The following is a 20,826-nucleotide window of genomic DNA, read 5'->3' on the forward strand; positions in this document are numbered from 1 at the left end:
TTTTATCTTATCATTTTATTTTATTTGGCCAACCCTCCCCCTCCCCGTATTATTACTGCTCCATTTTCAGTCCCTGGGACGACAGCTGGCACTAGTAGGTGCTCAATAAATACTTGATTTGCTATATGATGGGAAGACAGAAACCATAAGTTTTGCGTCTTCCGGTTCCTTCAACTGCGAATTTGGGGTATTACTACCTGGCTTGCGTCCTCGGGTTGTTCCCAGAAAATGATGCTGGAGTAAGCGCTGTGAACGGCCAAACTCCATTAAGGGCGCGTCGCCAATGTTCCAGGACCCGCCAGTGAGGCTCGGTGCCCAGGCTCGCCACTCCCCTGCCCTCACGCCCCCTCCGGCCCTGCGACCTCACGCCCCGCCCACCCGGCCCGCCCTCTTGGGTTGGGCCTGAGGCGCGGGGCGCCGGGAGGACGAGGAGGCGGTGCCTGGAGGCTGCTGGAGCGCCGCGTTGGGGCCTCCAGACACAAAGAGCTGCGAACGGGACGAGCCCTGGGATCCCCGCGCGAGCTAGCCCCGTCAGCTCGCGCCCCTGTGCCCCGCGCGGGGAAGACCAGAGGCGGCCACTGCCCAGGTGAGCGGGGCTGGGGCGGGGCTGCGGGGCCCGCCCCTCCGCCGCACGTGCGACAGGCCCGGGAGCGCGCCAGTGGTGAGGGCCGCTGGAGAGGAAGGCGCGCAGTCTCCGGGGCTGCGCCCTAGGCAGTCGGCAGGTGGGGACGAGGGGGTCCGGGGCCCTGCGACCGTGGGCGCGGCGGGATCGTGGGGCGAACCCCGTGACACAACCAGCCCTCGCCGCGGCGCCCGGGACAGGCCCCTGCACGGGATCTGTGCATCTTTAGCATCCGGGTACGGGACTCCAGGTTCGGTCAGCCTGACGTGTTGGCCGCCTTTTTTTCCGTCACCCCGGAAGACAGGAAGGGGGGCTCGGGGGCGGGAGGTCCCTTTAAAAGAACGTGTCCCGCGGGAATCTAGCAGCTCCACCAAACCTTTGAAAACCAGGTTCTGCAGTCGCTGCCGTTCCTGCAGCGTGCGCGATCCTCGCAAGCAGTTTCCGGCCCGCCTCTTTGCTATCCATCCCGTGGTTGTTCTGTAAAAGGCTGAATAGTAGTGACTGTAACTAGACCTAAGATTTGGGCTTACCTGAGTCCTTGGCTTCAAGTACAAATTAAGAATTCAGGCTCAAGGCCAGAGATTTGGTTAATCACAAGCAAGAGGCCAAAACTTTGGGTCAGATTCTACCCGGAACTATTTGGAGGGCTGCGGGAGCAGAAGACTTTCCTCCCCCGCCGCCCATCCTTAGGGTAACCTTGAGGCTCCTGGTAAGACTTTTGCCAACAAAGGATTTTTTTTTATTTGTTTATTTATTATAAACATATAAGGATTTTTTTTTTTTTAAGATTTTATTTATTTATTTGACAGAGTTCACAAGTAGGCAGAGAAGCCGGCGCGGGGTGGGGGGGCCGGGAAGCAGGCTCCCTCCTGAGCAGAGAGCCCGATGTGGAGCTCGATCCCAGATCCCACGACTCTGGGATCATGACCTGAGCTGAAGGTAGAGGCTTAGCTCACTGAGTCACCCAGGTGCCCCCACCAAAGGATTTTTAATGTTGCTTTCTGTAAACCCAGGAATGGAGGAATCTTTTTGGATGGTGTTCTGTGTTGATGAAAGTTAGAGCATGTAGCTGGCACTGCCTGTACTCCTCTGTCTCTCTCAACCCTGGATTGTCCTTCCTTATATTTCCAGATGTAGTGGCTTCTTGTTTCTCAAAGACTGTACATAGTCTCCCTTGAGTTGAAATCATTTGTTTCTCAAATAAACAAACACCCTCTAGGTAATTCTAATGCACTCAAGTTTGAGAATCGCTGGCATATGCTAGCTTTTGTGCATTGACTTAGTTTGTATTTCTTTTTCTTTTTTTTTTTTTTTTTACCAAAGATTTTATTTATTTATTTGAGAGAGAGAGAGACAGATAGTGAGAGGGATTAGAAGGGGAGAGGAGAGGGAGAAGCAGGCTCCCTGCTGAGTAGGGAGCCTGATGCCCTGATGCGGGGCTCATCCCAGGACGTTGGGATCATGGCCTGGGCTGAAGGCAGACGCTTAACCAACCGACCAACCCAGGTGCCCCAACTTATTTTGTATTTCATGAGAGGAAACCAGCAGATATTTTTATGATGACACACAGGCTTATAAGCCAGTTATTTTATCTTGGGATCTATTTTGTTTAATAAGTTAAAATTTTGGTGTGCTGGAGTTTGTCAAAATGGACATCATTTGTTCTTGTTAAAAAGATCTGAAGGGAAATCATTCTTCACATTGCCTAGTTTGTTTTGTCACCAAGAGACCAGGGCTCCATTTCTGAAAACCAGCATAGCCAGCACACAAGCCATGCAGAGGGCCCAAGGGACACACTCTACCTGTGTGGTGAGCCACACAAGCCCTCCAGTGACCAGGTACCTAAAGCCTGCCCTCCCACAGGCCCCATGCACCCTGCCTCCATGGAGCAGCAGCAGGGAAGTGTGGAGTCTATCACAGACCAAGGTGGGGTAGGCCCCCTTCCAGCTGGTGACTGGTTCAATGGCCCAGAAGCCAATGATGCAGAGGCCACTGGGTGTGTTCCTCCTCATTCTTAAAGAGTCACAGAAGCCACCCTCCCTCTTCCTCCATATGTGAGACAGCTACATCAACATGACAATGTGTGGGAAAGGGGCAGGCTGGGCCCCCATATACTAGTTCAGCTACTGGAAAAACCCATCCTGAAGTATTATACTTTCCTTCCAGACTTCCCTACCTGTTTAAGCCAAGACTGAGTTGTGTTTTCCATCCTCGTTAGCTAAAAATATCCCTACAGATGGACATCCACAAATGTTAAATTCATAACTGAAAAGTTAAAAAAAAAAATCAAACTAGACAATGTGAAGAATGATTTCCCTTCAGATCTTTTTAACAAGAACAAATGATGTCCATTTTGACAAACTCCAGCACACCAAAATTTTAACTTATTAAACAAAATAGATCCCAAGATAAAATAACTGGCTTATAAGCCTGTGTGTCATCATAAAAATATCTGCTGGTTTCCTCTCATGAAATACAAAATAAGTTGGGGCACCTGGGTTGGTCGGTTGGTTAAGCGTCTGCCTTCAGTCCAGGCCATGATCCCAACGTCCTGGGATGAGCCCCGCATCAGGGCATCAGGCTCCCTACTCAGCAGGGAGCCTGCTTCTCCCTCTCCTCTCCCCTTCTAATCCCTCTCACTATCTGTCTCTCTCTCTCTCAAATAAATAAATAAAATCTTTGGTAAAAAAAAAAAAAAAAAAGAAAAAGAAATACAAACTAAGTCAATGCACAAAAGCTAGCATATGCCAGCGATTCTCAAACTTGAGTGCATTAGAATTACCTAGAGGGTGTTTGTTTATTTGAGAAACAAATGATTTCAACTCAAGGGAGACTATGTACAGTCTTTGAGAAACAAGAAGCCACTACATCTGGAAATATAAGGAAGGACAATCCAGGGTTGAGAGAGACAGAGGAGTACAGGCAGTGCCAGCTACATGCTCTAACTTTCATCAACACAGAACACCATCCAAAAAGATTCCTCCATTCCTGGGTTTACAGAAAGTAACATTAATTATTATTATTGTTATTAATTATTCTTATTCTTTTAATTTTTTGAACTTTAAAATATTTTTGGTAGCTGTTTTTAAAGCATGCTCTCACTGTATACTAGGCTCTGTTCTCTGCTTTCGGTAAATTCTTCCATGTGGTGCTCATAGGACCTGAGCCAGGGCATGCTCTTGTTCCCCATCCCAAAGATGGGGTTATGCTCAGATCCCATGGTACCAGGATCTGGACAGGCTCTCTGCAGATTTTCTGCCTCCTAGCACATGGGATTTCCAACTATGTGTCACTGCCTCAGTGACTAGATGATTTCTGTACATGAAAAAGAAAGAGTTTTTAATGCTGTTAAAAAGCTGTGACTTACACAATCTGTCTCGATGTGTGAAGTGAGTGAGAGGTAAGGGAATTGGCAACTCAAATTACGTATGTAAGTAGTAGTTGTGCTTTGCACTAGTAGGCATCATGTGTGTCCGTCCCCAAGGGAATAACGTTAAAAAGATGAGTCTGATGTTGGGTTTGGGGCTATAGCCGCCTCCAGCCACTCTATGGTCCTGCTAGGGCAACCTCCTAGGAGTGCCATTCACACCGGGGGCCTGTGGGGTCTCCCTTAGGGTCACTGATGGCATCAGACCATGAACATAAGAACCAGCATCAACTAATGTAATTAAACAGTCACTGATTTGGGGCTTAGTTTAAGGACACCGGAATTTCACTAAAAAGTTCTACATTATTTAAAAATCAACAGAGTGGTCTGCTCAGTCAGATTTTGACAGCAGGTTGCCATGCCCCAGTGCAAGCTCCAGGTATCCAGAATGCCTTTACCTGCCCTGGCTGTCCACAGGTGGCTTGAGGAGGGAGCAGCTAGGACTGCCAGTCCAAGTAGCCTCCAGACTTTTGGCTATGTTCATAAACATGAACAAAACTGGGCAAGAGTGGGCAGTAACACCTGGTCCCCAGCTGGGGAGAGACTACAGAACAGATGAGCCTACTCCTTGCATACCCAGGGGCTGTGTGTCCCCATGAGGATGGGGTAAAAACAGAGTTTATCATCCCTTTGATAACAGGGAGGGTAGTGACTTCTGCCCCAGGGAAACCCAATTCCCAAGGGCTGACTGTACCCCAGCCAGTTAGCTTCCTGGGTTCGGGTGACTTGCTTTGTGGTCTGACTTCAGCAAGGTCACTGCTCCCCAAAGACGTAAATGAAGAGAAGTAATAGTGAGTTTGCCTCCTCAGTTGGCCAGAAATATAGATGCCCAGTTTCTAAACCCTACGATCTATAGTCGCCTATTCTCACAGCCAGTAGCACTCCTTAGAAAACTGGTTCAAATAGGATGTTTGCAGGGGTCCTGCCTAACTCCAACTTAGCCAGGTCTGCTCTGTGGCAGAGTGCTTAAAAGTAAGCTGTTCTTGACCCATTTTAAGTTCTTTTTCAATTTTTATTATTTCACATTGTTCACATAAAGTAAGACTTTGTTGTTTGTAGATTTTACTTCTGAAAATTCTCCATAATTCAGGGCTCCTGGGTGGTTCAGTCAGTTGAACATCTGATTCTTAATTTTGGCTCAGGTCATGATCTCAGGGTCCTGGGATCAAACACGGAGTTGGACTTCTATGCTCCACAGAGTCTGCTTGAAATTCTCTCTCCCTCTGACCTGGTCTACCCCCAATCCCTGCTCATGTACATGCTCTAAGTTAATAAATTAAATATTTTTAAAAAATTTTAAAAATCTTTTCTCTTAAAGATTTTGTATATTCATTTGAGAGAGAGAGAGAGAGAGCAAGCAGTGTGGAAGGGCAGAGGGAGAAGGAGACTCCCCACCCAGCAGAGGGGCTTGATCCCAGAACCCTGAGATCATGAGCTGAGCCAAAGGCAGATGCTTAACAGACTGAGCCACCCAGGTGCCCCTAGGTAAATAAAATCTTTTAAAAAATTCTCATAATTCACATTCTTATAAAGGGTAATTGCTCTGCTGTGGATGCCATCCTAACCAAGTGACCAAAGTTAAGGTCACCTGTAAAGAGACATCACTGTGCCTCCTTGATGAGAGGTATGGAGAAGGAAACAACGTTACCCTGGGGCATCCCCACCATAACCTGACTCTGTGGAGACATCAGACAAACTCCCATTTGTGTGATGTTCTACAGAGTTACTGACTGGCCTCTGTACTTCAAACATTTCAAGGTCAAGAAACACAAAGAGGAGGAGCTATTCTAGTTGAAAGAGGACTAAAGGGACCCGACACCTGAATACACTCCTGGACCCTGGCATGGAGCCAGGAAGGGGCAGATGAGCTATAAAGGACATTATTAGGACAATGGACAAAATTTGAATGAGTGGTGAAATAGACAATAGTATTTTATCAGTGTCACATTTCCTGAGTTTGATCATTCTATTGTCACGTGTCCTTGAGTTTGCTAAGTGCATACTGAGATATTTAGAGATAGGAGGGCACAAAGTATGAAACAATCTGAGAGAATGAAGAAGGGTGGGGAAAGAAAATGATAAAATGAGCATGATAAATGGGGCAAAGTGAAAACAACTGGTGAAGCTCTCTGGGTAAAGGGTATTTGGGAATTCTTTGTACTGTTTTTGCAACTTTTCTATAATCTTGAAATTATTTTAGAATAAAAAGTTACAAAAACAGATGTCTACTCTGTATTCACTACAATCTAAATACCTTACTTTTTTTTTTTCATGTTACAATGTCTCTGAATTTGGGATGCATCATGTAATCCATGCTGTTTTAGTATTGTGTCAGATTTTGACAGTAGTTTTTCTTTTTTAGTCATTGGTTTTAGAATCAGTGGCATCGTAGATCTGGTGAACTGTGATATTTTCTCTGGCTTTGTTGTCTGAAGAGGTGGGAAAAAAGAAGACAGTCCTTCCAGTCATTTTAGCATTTTCCTTCCCTAATGCTTCATAGCAGACCAGACATCCAGCTGCCTTTGCTCATTCTGCCTCGGTGCCTTCTAGATTTCAGACTCAACGCATTCCAGCTGAATTTCTGTCTTCACCTCCAGCACTCCAGACTACTCTTCCTTTGTATTTGCTGTCTCAGGGAGCAGAAACCTAATTTTTAGCCAGTGATGGCCTGGGAATGACCCCATGGGAAGAGTATAGGGAAGAGAGATGGGTTGGGGTCACCTGGGTGGCTCAGTGGGTTAAGCCTCTGCCTTCGGCTCAGGTCGTGATCTCAGGGTCCTGGGATTGAGCCCCACATCGGGCTCTTTGCTCAGCGGGGAGCCTGCTTCCTCCTCTCTCTCTGCCTGCCCCTCTGCCTACTCTCTCTGTGTCAAATAAATAAAATCTTAAAAAAAGAAAGAAAGAAAGAAAAAGAGATGGGTTGGTGTGAGGCTCTCAACCAGTCTGCCTCAGGACAGGTACTAGTTTTAGTGCTGCCCATTTCTTGAAGTGTCTTTGGGCTCTGAATGTCTGTGCCTTGTTTTCCACATTTGGTAAGTGAGAATGGCTTCCCAAGTCTATTAAGATGGTGGATGAGGGGTGCTTGGGTGGGTCAGTCATCGAGCATCAGCCTTCAGCTCCGGTCATGATCGAGCCCCGCATCAGGCTCCTTGCTCAGTAGGAAACCTGCTTCTCCTTCTCCCTCTCTGCCTGCTTGTGTTTCCTTCCGTTGTCTCTCTCTCTGTCTCTGTCAAATAAATAAATAATAAAATCTGAAAAAAAAAAAAAAAAAGATAATGGATGAGACAACTTAAGGTGCAATACAACTCTGAAATTCTATGACTAAATGGGAGAGATGGGGCGCGTGGGTGGCTCAGTGGGTTAAAGCCTCTGCCTTCAGCTCAGGTCATGGTCTCAGAGTCCTGGGATCGAGCCCCGCATCTGGCTTTCTGCTCAGCAGGGAGCCTGCTTCCCTCTCTCTCTCTGCCTGCCTCTCTGCCTACCTGTGATCTTGTGATTTCTCTGTCAAATAAATAAATAAAACCTTAAAAAAAATAAAATGGGAGAGATTTTTTAAAAGACTCTTACACTATAATTTTTCAAAGAGCTGATTCCCTCTAAGCAGACAACTGCTGAGCTCATAGGTTAGTGAAGGACAGGTGTGTGGCTGGGCTCCTGCTTCTTGACTCTCAGCACTTGCTCCCAGATTTCTTTTCTGTTCTGAGTCCACCTCTGGGGTGAGTCAAGGTGGGATTGATTTGTATATTGGATGATCAACAGGGACTGCTGGGCATAGGTGCATTTCATAGAACTTGCAGTAGCCTGGTGCTCCTGAGCTCCTCTCTGCACTGGGGCCATCAGGCACTGCAGTGTTGGAAACTTCTGTGGCAGAGCACCAAGTCTCATTAGCTCTTGAGCCCCTTGTGTGTCAGCCTTGGAAAGGGCTCCATTTCATGTTATTTTGCATCAGCCCAGGTTCACAACATTTTATTTTAGTGTATTTTGTTTGGCATGGACTTCACAACTGCAATAGTGAAATACCGTGACTTCCCCAGGGCCTGGTTTCTTAAACTGCCGTGTTTCATTCACATTGAAGATGATTAGTTCTTGACAATTCTGAATCTGCATTATGGCCACTGAGTTGTTGCTGTTGACACTGACCTTCACAGCAGTCTCATTCTTTAGAAGTAGAAACCCAAAATCTTCAACCCACTGTTGGATTCTGTGGACTTTTAAGTATGTGTAGAGAACAGAGAAGATCAGTATTTACCTTTAGCTCTTAATTGGACATTTGGAATTTCAGATATGAAAGTTGGGACAATAATGAGGGGAGACTATCATGGTTTTCTAAATAAATCTTATTGGTTGCATTATTTTATTCTCTTATATTGTTTATAGCCAACACGAAACAAAGATTACATCCTGGTAATATAGTGGGAAGATATCTCACTGTTTTATAGCAGATGAATAGAAATGAATTGGGATATTGATTGTCTGGTTTGGGGGACTATCAAGTTAGTGTTCTTTCCTTATAATTAGGTTTACTAATACAAATTCTTATAGAACATTAGGTTTGGTTTAAAGCTAGAAGAGACATTGCCCCATATATTATGGATTTCAGAGTCCTGACTTATGCTTGGAAAAACTTTCTTATTCAAAACCACTTTGTATGTTTGGATATTATTAGTAGTTTTGAGGCAGGATGTAAAAGTTGGTAGTTCTGACTGTGGAGTTAGATCTCAATATGTGTTCATTTACTAGCTCTGTGACTTTGAGCAAATACTTAGCCTCTCTATGCTTCGATATCCTCACTGTTTTTTGAAAGTTATTTTTATTATTAACATACAATATATTATTTGTTTCAGGGTTACAGGTCTGTGATTCATCAATTTTACACAGTTCACAGTGCTCATGAAAACACATACCCTCCCCAGTGTCCACCAGCCAGCCACTTTATCCCTCCTATCCCCTTCTGCTCCAGCAACCCTCAGTTTCCTGAGATTTAGAGTCTGTTATGGTTTTTAAATAACATGGAGGACATAGGGAGATGGAGAGGAGAAGGGAGTTGAGGGAAATTGGAAGAGGGAGATGAACCGTGAGAGACTATGGACTCTGAAAAACAATCTGAGGGTTTTGAAGGGGTGGGGGGTGGGAGGTTGGGGGAGCCAGGTTGTGGGTATTATAGAGGGCACGTATTGCATGGAGCACTGGGTGTGGTGCATAAACAATGAATTCTGTTATGCTGAAAAGAAATTTAAAAAAAAAAGTCTGTTATGGTTTGTCTCCCTCTCTGGTTTGTCTTGTTTCATTTTCTCCTCTCTTCCTGTCTTGTTTCCCAAATTCCACATATCAATGCAACCACGTGATAATTGTCTTTCTCTGACTGACTTATTTTGCTTAGCATAATACCCTCTAGTTCCATCCATGTCATTGCAAATGGCAAGATTTCATTTCTTTCTTGGGCTGCATCATATTCCATTATGTATATATCTTAATTATCCATTCATGTCGATGGACATCTGGGCTCTTTCCCTAGTTTGGCTATTGTGGACATTGCTGCTATAAACATTGGGGTACTTGTGCCTCTTCGGATCAATACATTTGTATCTTTGGGGTAATTACCCAGTAGTGCAATTGTTGGGTCATAGGGTAGCTCTTGCAAATGGCAAGATTTCTTTATTTGTTGGGGGCTGTATAATATTCCATTGCATATATATCTTCTTTATCCATTCATATGTTGTTGGACATCTGGGCTCTTTCCATAGTTTGGCTATTGTGGACATTGCTGCTATAAACATTGGAGTGCAGGTGCCCCTTCAAATCACTGTTTGTAACCTTTGTATAAATACCTAGTAGTACAATTACTGGGTTGTAGGGTAGCTCTATTTTCAACTTTTTGAGGAACCTCCATACTGTTTTCTAGAGTGGCTGCATCAGCTTGCATCCCCAACAGTGTAGGAGGGTTCCCCTTTCTCCGCATCCTCGCCAGCATCTGTTGTTTTCCTGACTTGTTCATTTTAGCCATTCTAAATGGTGTGAGGTGATACCTCAGTGTGGTCTTGATTTGTATTTCCCTGATGCCAAGTGATGTGGAGCACTTTTTCATGTCTGTTGTGTCCGTTGGCCATTTCCAGAAATGTCTGTTCATGTCTTCTACCCATTTCTTGATTGGATTATTTGTTCTTTGGGTGTTGAGTTTGATAAGTTCTTTATAGATTTTTTGATACTAGCCCTTTATCTGATATGTCATTTGCAAATATCTTCTCCCATTCTGCCGTTGTCTTTTAGTTTTGTTGACTGTTTCCTTTGCTGTGCAGAAGCATTTTATCTTGATGAAGTCTTAATGGTTCATTTTTGCCTTGATTCCCTTGCCTTTGGTAATGTGTCTAGGAAAAGTTGCTGTGGCTGAGGTCGAAGAGGTTGCTGCCTGTGTTTTCCTCAAGGATTTTGATGGATTCCTGTCTCACATTAACACCTTTTTTTTTTTTTTTAATTTATTTGACAGACAGAGATCACAAGTAGGCAGAGAGAGGAAGGGAAGCAGGCTCCCTGCTGAGCAGAGAGCCCGATGCGGGGCTCGATTCCAGGACCCTGGGACCATGACCTGAGCCGAAGGCAGAGGCTTTAACCCACTGAGCCACCCAGGCGCCCCTCACATTAACGCCTTTTATCCACGTTGAGTCTATTTTCGTGCGTGGTTTAAGGAAATGGTCCAATTTCACTCTTCTGCATGGCTGTCCAATTTTCCTAACACCTTTTGTTGAAGAGACTTTTTTCCATTAGATATTCTTTCCAGCTTTGTCAAAGATTAGTTGACCATAGTGTTGAGGGTCACCGTCTGGGCTCTCTAGTCTGTTCCGTTGATCTATATGCCTTGATGATCACAGATTTGTAACAGAGCTTGAAGTCCGGAAATTGTGATGCCACCAGCCTTAGTTTTCTTTTTCAACATTTTTCTGGCTATTTGGGGTCTTTTCTGGTTCCATCAATATCCTAACCTTTAATATTGGGATACCAGTGGTGTCCCTTCACAGGGCTAATAAATTCTTAAGTACTTAGGAATGTGCCCATTGAATGATGAGTTCAAAAAATATGAGTTTTCTTTTATCAAAAGATTATTTGGCAAAAGCAAGCAACCTACTGAGGGGTCAGAGGTTAGAGACCTCTTTCCTGTGGCTCTGACTATGCAAGACTTACACAGCTGGAAGTAGAGTGTTAAGAAAATCTCCTAGTGCCTTTTTTATTTTTCTCCCTCAACCTTTAAAGGTCACTTGACTGAAATAAAAATAAACAGCAACAGTGGTCCCACAAAAAGAAATGTCATGATGGCAAAATATGCAAATACTTCAAAAAATAATAAATTAGGTCCTTAAAGGAAAAGAATGTATTAACCAAGACCTTGTTATCCTCCAGGTTCTGTGCACATTTTCTGTAGTGTGTATTTTGTGCAGTTGAAACGGGAGCATGTGCTAGATTTCTGCATTGTTCTACTACTTTCAGGTGGTTGGTTTTTTTCTTCCCTTCTTCCTCACCCCCGACATCACTGATGTCAGCAGTCTGACACATGCTTTTTTTTTTTTTTTTTTTAAAGATTTTATTTATTTATTTGACAGAGAGAAATCACAAGTAGATGGAGAGGCAGGCAGAGAGAGAGAGAGGGAAGCAGGCTCCCTGCTGAGCAGAGAGCCCGATGCGAGACTCAATCCCAGGACCCTGAGATCATGACCTGAGCCGAAGGCAGCGGCTTAACCCACTGAGCCACCCAGGCGCCCTGACACATGCTTTGATTGGGATGTCATCTCTGCCATAATTTCAGGTTGTTTTTTTTTTTAACAGACAAGTGGTTGTTTTGATGGAGTTTACAGGTTTGTCTGTTGACAAATACAATGGTGTTGAGGTGTTTGCTTTTGTTAGGCTTTTGATTTTGTTCTGAACAATTAGAGACTTCCAATGAGCATTCTATGAAGAATTCCAGTCTTCCTGTTTTCTTTCTCTGTGGATATAAAATGTATGCACCTTCCTTCTTTCTTGTAGTCCTGCCAGCTGCTTACCACTGCCCACTCACATTGCTGGTGGGTGAGTGTGCTGTGGGATTGCTGATCAGAACTTCCTCACTGGCTTCTCTGTGAGGGAGGGTGCAGGAGGGTCAGCCCTCGACCCTAGTGTGCCAGATAGATGGAATCAGGTTACCTATGCCCTGGTGTGAAAAACTCTTAAGTTGTTCTAATTTGGGTTTCTTCACTGTGCAAGACTGTGCCTATTCAGTGTTTGATATTTTTTTATAATGAAGAGCAAGATTGTGCCCTTAGGTAATCAGCCTCTTTTCCTGATTCTCTTGATGACATAGTTCTACCCAGAGAATGCTGAAGCAAGCAGCAGTATGCTCCCTGTGCTCACCTCCTGGTCTGTATTTGCTAATAATATGTGAACAAGGAGGTTTCACAGTAACATGCAAGGAATAAGCCACTCGCTTAGTTTCTCAAACATTGTAGAAAAGAAAAAAAAAGTTGGTATTCATATGAATTCTCTTCTAGAATTTCTAGCATTTGATAGAGAACCAAATACTCCACCTAGTGAACTGGTAAAGCTCTGGGTGGTTCTGTGACCAGTTTTAATACTTCTCAAATGCTTAGTGTTGGAGGAGCTCCCACTCTTGGATGTGAGTTGCACAACAGCTTTCAGGAAAAAAGAATTGGCCTTGCCTGCCTCCCTGCTTGCCCTTGTGCCAGTGCTCTTCTTTTACTTCAAAGAGAAAACTCAGTGCCTGCTTGTCTCTCTTGAGATCTATCTTCACCCACATCTCCCCTCTCCTTCACAGTGGCCTCCCAGGAGGAGGTGGTGACATACCTCCTCCATTTGACAGAGGCTGCTGCTGGGGGATGGGAGGGAGATTGCAGCTTCAAAGACCAGCATTCCACACCATTGCTGCTCAGATGGGAGTGAGGTTGAGACCTTTTGGGAAGTTAGTGATCACAGGCCCTCAGAGGTAAACTGAAATTATTTTGTTCAGTAAAACTAGGTATAAATGCCTTAGCATTTATAAATCTGCAGCGGGGTAATTAACTCAAATTCAATATATGTTTTATTCTGTTTTTTGATTCCAAGACAGCAGCTAGACTTTGGTTTTCCCTTGCCTTCAGGGGGCTTTATGTTATAGGGCTGAAGGCAGAAGTTTCTGGAAAATGATCTCCCGCCCCTTAAAAAAATTGCATAGGCTTAAATTGACGTGTGTGTGTGTGTGTGTGTGTGTGTGTGTGTGTGTGTGTGTCGGGGGGATTCTGAGAGTTGAAACACACATATAGATTTGTAACTGTCTCAACAGTGAGAATACAGAACAGTTCATCACCAAAAAAACACCCTTGGAGCGCCTGGGTGGCTCAGTGGGTTAAGCCTCTGCCTTCAGCTCAGGTCATGATCTCAGGGTCCTGGGATCGAGCCCCGCATCAGGCTCTCTGCTTGGCAGGGAGCCTGCCCCCCACCCCCGCCTACCTCTCTGCCTACTTGCGATCTCTGTCTGTCAAATAAATAAATAAAATCTTTAAAACAAACAAACAAACAAAACACCCTTGTGACAGCTTGGTAGTCCTAAATCTTGCCACCCCTTTGCTCACCCTGTATTTCTGCCTTTTCTAGAATGTCGTATCAGTGGAATCTTAGAGCATGTAACCTTTCCAAACTGGTGCCTTTTTCTCAGTATTTGTGTTGCTGCTTCTATTAACAATTTGTTCCTTTTATTGATGAGTAGCATTCAAGGTGAGGATAGATGTTAATCCATTCACCACTTGGAGGATATTAAGCTGTTTTCCAGTTTTTGACATTGTGACTACAGCTGCTATAAACATTTGTCATACAGGTTTTGTGTGAAGATGATTTTGCTTTTTCTAGGGTAGGTACCAAGATATGGGTTTGCTGAATCTTACAGTAGGTCTCTGTTTAATTTGGAACTGCTTTCTTTTCAGAGTGGCTTTACCATTTTGCATTTCTAGCAACAATGTATTAGAGTTTAATTTGTTCTCCTTGCCAGTTCCTGCTATTGGAACTTCTAAAAAATTTTAATGTTAGCTATTCTAATAGACCTGTAGCAGGTATCTCATTACAGTTTTAATTTACATTTCCCTAGTGGTAAATGATGTTGAACATCTTTTCATGTGCTTATTTTCGTCTGTATATTTTCTTTGGAAATATGTGAGTACTAGGGTTTTGCAAGTGTTTTGTTGTTTTTTTTTTTAATTCGGTTGTTTTCTAACTGTTCAGTTTTAATAGTTCTTTATATATTCTCTATGCAAAACCTTTCAGGGATATATGGTTTGCAAAGATTTCTTCACAGTTTGTGGCTTGTCTTTTCATTCTGACCAACGCCTTTCATAAAACAAAAAGTTTTAATTTTGCTGAAATCAATGTGCCTGTATAGATTTTATATCGTATATCAGTATATCAATGTACCTTGTATAGATTTGACTTTTTGTCTTATGTTAAAAAGTCCAGGCCATAGATTTCCACCTATGTTTTCTTCTAAAAGTGCTGTACTTTTACATTTTATGTTTTTAGTGTTGATAAATTTTAATTTAGGGACGCCTTAGTGGCTCAGTGATGAAGCATCTGCCTTCTGCTTAGGTCATGATCTCGGAGTCCTGGGATCAAGCCCCATCTGGCTTCCTGCTCAGCAGGAAGTTTGCTTCTCCCTATTCCTCTGCCCTTTCCCCCAACTTGTGCTTACCTACAGACATGCACTTATGTTCTCTCAAATAAATAAATCTTTAAAAAAAATTTTTAATTAAAAAGATTTTTTAATTTTAATTTTAAATTTTTTTAATTAAAATGTTTTAATTAAAAATTTTTAAAGAGATTTTATTTATTTATTTGACAGAGAGAAAGATCCCAAGTAGGTAGAGAGGCAAACAGAGAGAGGGGGAAGCAGGCTCCCTGCTGAGCAGAGAGCCCTATGCAGGGCTCGTTCCCAGGATCCTGAGATTATGACCTGAGCCAAAGGCAGAGGCTTAAACCACTGAGCCACCCAGGTGCCCCAAAAATTAAAAAAAAAATTTTATTTAAGTTTGTACTAGGTATGAGGTTTACATTAAGGGTTTTATTTTTTTTTCCCTTTTGCATGTGGATCGTTCCAACACCATTTATTGAAAAAACTATTCTTACTCGATCAAATTTTTTGGCAGTTTTGTCAAAGATTAAATGACGTATTTGGGAGTCTGTTAGTGAAGTCTCTAGAATCTGTTTCATTGACATATGTGTGTGTATGTTTATCCCTTCCCCAATTCCACACTGTCTTGATAATAGAGCTTTAAAATAACTCTTCTTTTTTTCTTTTTTTTAACCTAAATTCATTTAGTCATATATCATCATTAGTTTCAAATGTAGAGTTCAGTTATTCATCAGTTGCGTATAACACCTAGTGCTCATCGTATCACATGCCCTCCTTAATGCCCATCACCCAATTACCTCATCCCTGCAACCAACTCTCCTCCAGCAACCCTCAGTTTGTTTCCCATAGTTAAGAGTCTCTCATGGTTTGTTTCCTTCTCTGATTTCTTCCCATTCAGTTTTTCCTCCTTTCCCCAACAGTCATCTGCCCTTTTTCTTATATTCCACATATGAGTGAAACTGTATGATAATTGTCTTTCTCTGACTTATTTTGCTTTGCATAATACCCTCCAGATCCATCCATGTTGTTGTAAATGGCAAGATTTCATCCTTTTTTAAAAAAGATTTCATCCCTTTGATGGCTGAGTAATATTCCATCATATATATCTCCCACATCTTTATCCATTCATCTGTCGAGGGCCATCTGGGCTCTTTCCATTTTTTTGGCTATTGTGGACATTGCTGCTATAAACATTGGGGTGCAGATGCCTCTTCGGATCACTACATTTGTATCTTTGGGGCAAATACCTAGTAGTACATTTGCTGGGTCATAGGGTAGATCTATTTTTTTTTTTTTTAAGATTTTATTTATTTATTTGACAGAGAGAGATCACAAGTAGGCAGAGAGGCAGGCAGAGAGAGAGGAGGAAGCAGGCTCCCTGCTGAGCAGAGAGCCAGATGCGGGACTCGATCCCAGGACCCTGAGATCATGACCTGAGCCGAAGGCAGCGGCTTAACCCACTGAGCCACCCAGGCACCCCAGGGTAGATCTATTTTTAACTTCTTGAGGAAACTCCGTAGTGTTTTCCAGAGTAACTGTACCAGTTTGCATTCCCACCAACAGTGTCAGAGGATTCCCCTTTCTCCTTGTCTTTGCTGAAACTTATTGTTTCCTGACTTGTTAATTTGAGCCATTCTGACTGGTGTGAGGTGGTATCATATTGTGGTTTTGATTTGTATTTCCCTGATGCCAAGTGATGGGGAGCACGTTTTCATTTGTATGTATTCTTTGGAGAACTGTCTGTTTTTGTCCTCCGCCCAGTTCTGGACTCGATTCTTTGTTTTTTGAGTCTTGAGCTTGATAAGTTCTTTATAGATCTTGCATACTAGCCTTAATGTAAGTCTTAAAATAAGTAATATGGATTCTCCAGTTTTATTCCTTTTTTACTTGGAATACTTTTGGCTATTCCTTTCCATGTGCATTTTCATCTGCTTGTCTATGTCACTTCTGCTGGGATTTCTGTTGGAATTATGTTAAATCTATAGGTTAGTTTGAGTAGAATTGGAAACTATATTGCATCTTCCAATTTAAAAAACTGGTATGTCTCTCTATTTACTTAGATTTTCTTTGACTTCTTTTAATGGTTTTGTGTTTTGTGTTTCAGCATACAAATCTGCACATTTTGTTAGAATTATATTTAAGTATACACCTTTTTTGCAAAAATGTTGTAAATAATATTGTTTCATAAATTTCAGTTTCAAGTCCACAGAAATATGATTGATTTTTGTATGCTGACCTTGTATTCTGTGGTTTTGCTAAACTTAATTTTATCAGTTTGAGTAGATTTTTTGGGTAGATTTTTGGGGATTTTTTTACATAGACATCATGTCATCTGTGTATAAGAAGTTTTATTTCTTCCTTTCCAGTTTGTATGACTTTTATATTCTCCTTCATCACACTGACTAGGACTTCCAGTATGATGTTGAACAGAAGGGGTGGGACTGGGTATCCTTCCCTTGTTCCTAGTCTTGCTGAGAAAACATTCAGTGTTTCACTATTAAGTATGATGTTGGTTGTGTGGGCTTTGTGTAGATGCTCTTTAACAGCTTAAGAAAGTTCTATTCATAGTTTGCTGAGAGGTTTTATCATGAATGGATGTTGAATTTTTTTTCAAAAAAATTGGTGTGAACTTTTTTTTTTTTTTTTAAGATTTTATTTATTTGACAGAGACTGCAAGAGAGGGAACACAAGCAGAGGGGAGCTGGAGAGGGAGAAGCAGGCTTCCCGCAGAGTAGGAAGCCCAATCATGCAATGATGTGATGATGCGATGATGTGGGGCTAGATCCCAGAACACTGGGATTATGGATGGCCTGAGCCGAAGGCAGATGCTTCATGACTGAACCACCCAGGCGCCCTGGTGTAAACTTTCTATTCAAGTATAATTAATATAGTTTCAGGTTTACAGTATAATTCAGCAGTTCTATACATTTATTGGTGCTTGTGGAGATAAGTACAATCTGTTTGTTTTTGTTTTTTGTTTATTTTTGTTGTTTTTTTTTTAATTGCAGTGTCATTAACAGTGTTAGTATGTAGGGTAATATTAGTTTCAGGTGTACAATAATCAGCAATTCTATATGTTACTCAGTGCCCATTGGATAAGTATATTCTTAATCCCCTTAATGTAAGTCTTGCAGCACCTCATTTGGATGTGGCTGGAGTCTTGGAAGATTGAGTACCCTACATTCTCCTACAAATGGACTTTGAGAGCTTTTTTTGGAGGTTCTAGTAGAGGAGCACAGCCAGTTATATATCCTTGACCAAAGAATGGTCCTCCTAAATTGGGATGGTGGTCCTCTTTGATCCCACGTGCAGCTTGGGAAGGGACACACATGTAGTGGTAAGGGAGGAAGGAGACTGCCACCCAGCCAGTCAGACCAGCTCATTCAAACCTGGCAATCCAACGGGATGACAGATAATGTAGCCTGATCACCCCCATGTATTTTTTGGAAGATTTTAAGTTATAAATTCAATTTCTTTTAATAGTTATAGGGTTATTATTTAGATTATCAATTTGGTATTGGAAAATTTTTTATACTTTGTGATTTTTAAGGAATTGGCTCATTTCATCTAGGTTGCTGAACTTACTTGTTCATAGTCTTACTTTTTTGTCTTTTCAATATCTACAGAACCTCTAAAGATACTCTCTTTTGTTCCTAATGGCAGTTTGTGTCTTCTTTCTTTTGTTTCTTCTGTTAGTCTTGTTGGAGGTTTATCAATCAGCTCTAACAAACATCAGCTTTGAGTTTCACTGATTTTTTTCTCTATTTTGTGCCTCAATTTCATTGATTTCTTCTCTTATTTTCATTCTTCCGCTTGTTTAAGTTCATTCTGCTCTTTTTTCTAGTTTTTGTAGTGGAAGCTTCAAAAAGAAGCTTGAGGAACTTTAATTCTATTAATAGTTTGAGAGTTTTTATCATGAATGGATAGTTGATTTTTTTTTCTGATTTTTAGCATGAACTTTTCTAATACAAGTTATGTAGTGTTATAGCTTTTTCTCTGAGAGCTACTTAAGCTACATTGCATAGGTTTTTATGGGCTGCACTTTCATTTCCATTCAATTTAGTATATTTAAAAACTTCCCATGAGATGTCCTCTCTTTGACCAGTGGATTATTAAGAAGTACGTTGTTTGACTTCCAAGTGTTTAGAGATTTTACTCTTATCTTTCTGTTACTGACTTCCAGCTTAGAAGAAGGTGTATTATGCTGGTGTCTTTTTTGATGGTGTTATGTCAGGGCGCTGTTCTGTTCAACTCTAGCTGTAATGATTTTCTGCTTGCTGGAGGTGTTGGTTACTGATAGAAGGGTGTTGACGTGTCCAGCTGTAAGAGTGGATGTGTCTTTTTCTCCTGGCAGTTCTATCAGATTTTGCCTCTTGTATCTGGATACTCGGTGGTTAGGTTCATACACTCAAGGATTGTTATGTTACCTTGGAGAACTGTCCCCTTTATCATGGCATAATGTCCTTGATAATTTTCCTTGTTTTAAAATCAATATAGCTAATCCAGCTTTTTTAAAAAAAAATTTATTTAAATACAATTTAGTTAACATATGCTATATTATTAGTTTCAGCAGTAAAATTTAGTGATTCATCAGTTACATATAACATTTGTGCTCATTGCATCATGTGTCCTTAACACCCATCAATCACCCAGTTACCCCACCCCACCCATCTTCCCTCCAGCAACCCTCAGTTTGTTTTCTGTAGTTAAGAGTCTCTGATGGTTTGCCTCCCTCTCTGATTTTATCTTATTTTTCCTTGCCTACCTCTTTGTTCATCTGTTTTGTTTTTTAAATTCCACATATGAGTAAAATCATCTGGTATTTATTTTTCTTTCACTGACTTAATTTGCTTAGCATAATACACTCCAGTTCCATCTACGTCATTGCAAATGGCAATATTTCATTTCTTGATGGCTGGGTAGTATTCCATTGTATATATACACCACCACATTTTAAAAATTTATGGACATCTGGGCTCTTTCCATAGTTTGGCTATTTTTGACATTGCTCTTATAAACTCTGGGGTGCAGGTGTCCCTTCAAATCATTATGTTTGTATCCTTTGGATAAATACCCAGTAGTAAAATTACTGGGTCAGAGGGTAGCTCTGTTTTTAACTTTTGAGGAACTTCTGTACTGTTTTCCAGAGTGGCTGCACCAATTGCATTCCAACCCACAGTGTAAGAGGGTTCCCCTTTCTCCGCAGCTTTCTTTTGATTAACATTAGCATGGGATAGTTTCCTTTCTCTCTTTTAACCTATGTGTGCCTTTATATTTAAAGCAGGTCTCTTATAGACAAAATATAGTTGGGTGTTGGGGTCCCTGGCTGGCTCAGTTGGTAGAGCCTGTGACTCTTGATCTCAGGTTCATGAATTCAAGCCCCACATTGGGTGTGGAGCATACTTAAAATAAATACATAAATACACACACACACACACACAGAGTTGGGTCTTACTTTTCTATCCACACTGAGAGCCTCTGTCTTCTGATTAGTGTATTTAGACCATTCATATTAAAAGTGATCATTGATATAGTTGATCAATAAGTAACATATTTGTAACTGTTCATTGCATTTATTCTTTGTTTTCTTTTTTTCTTTTAAGATTTTATTTATTTATTTGAGGAAGAGAGAGAGAGAATAGAGAGGAGCAGAGGGGAAAGGGCAAGAAGAATCCATGCTGAGCTCAGAGCCCGATGTGGGGCTGGATCCCAAGACCCTGAGATCATGACCTGAGCTGAAATCAGGAGTCAGATGCTCAACTGACTGAGCCACCCAGGCATTGCTCTTTTTTTTTAAATAAAGATTTTATTTTTAACTAATCTCTACACCCAGTGTGGGACTCAAACTTACAACCCTGAAATCAAGAGTCACATGCTCTTACCAACTGAATGAGTCTGGCACCCCTTCTTTGTTTCCTTTAATTTTTTCTGCCTTCTCTGATTTTAATCAAGCATTTTATGTGATTCTGTTTTCTCTCTTCTCATAGCGTATCAACTCTTTTGAAAAAAAAATTAATGGTTGCTCTAGAGTTTGCAATATACAGTTACAACTACAGTTGACCCTTGAACAATGCTGGGGATTAAGGGCCTGCCCCACAGCAGTGAAAACTACATGTAACTTTGGACTTCCCCAAAACTTAA

General features: G+C 41.8%; 1 protein-coding gene across 6 annotated transcripts in view; it reads left to right on the top strand.

Annotated features, from left to right (window-relative positions):
• Positions 1-400: 400 nt before the first annotated feature.
• NINL (ninein like) overlaps positions 401-20,826 on the top strand; it is a 168,280-nt gene continuing 147,854 nt past the window's right edge. For 5 of the 6 annotated variants that reach the window (XM_059134243.1, XM_059134242.1, XM_059134246.1 and 2 more), the window contains exon 1: positions 452-586. The gene's annotated coding sequence lies outside the window, so the exon portion shown is untranslated. Of the gene's footprint in view, positions 587-20,826 lie in introns of all 6 variants that reach the window. The other variant, XM_059134247.1, reaches the window with a different exon arrangement.

This window comes from Mustela lutreola, chromosome 9, assembly GCF_030435805.1.
Source record: "Mustela lutreola isolate mMusLut2 chromosome 9, mMusLut2.pri, whole genome shotgun sequence".
Classification (NCBI taxonomy): Eukaryota; Metazoa; Chordata; class Mammalia; order Carnivora; family Mustelidae; genus Mustela; species Mustela lutreola.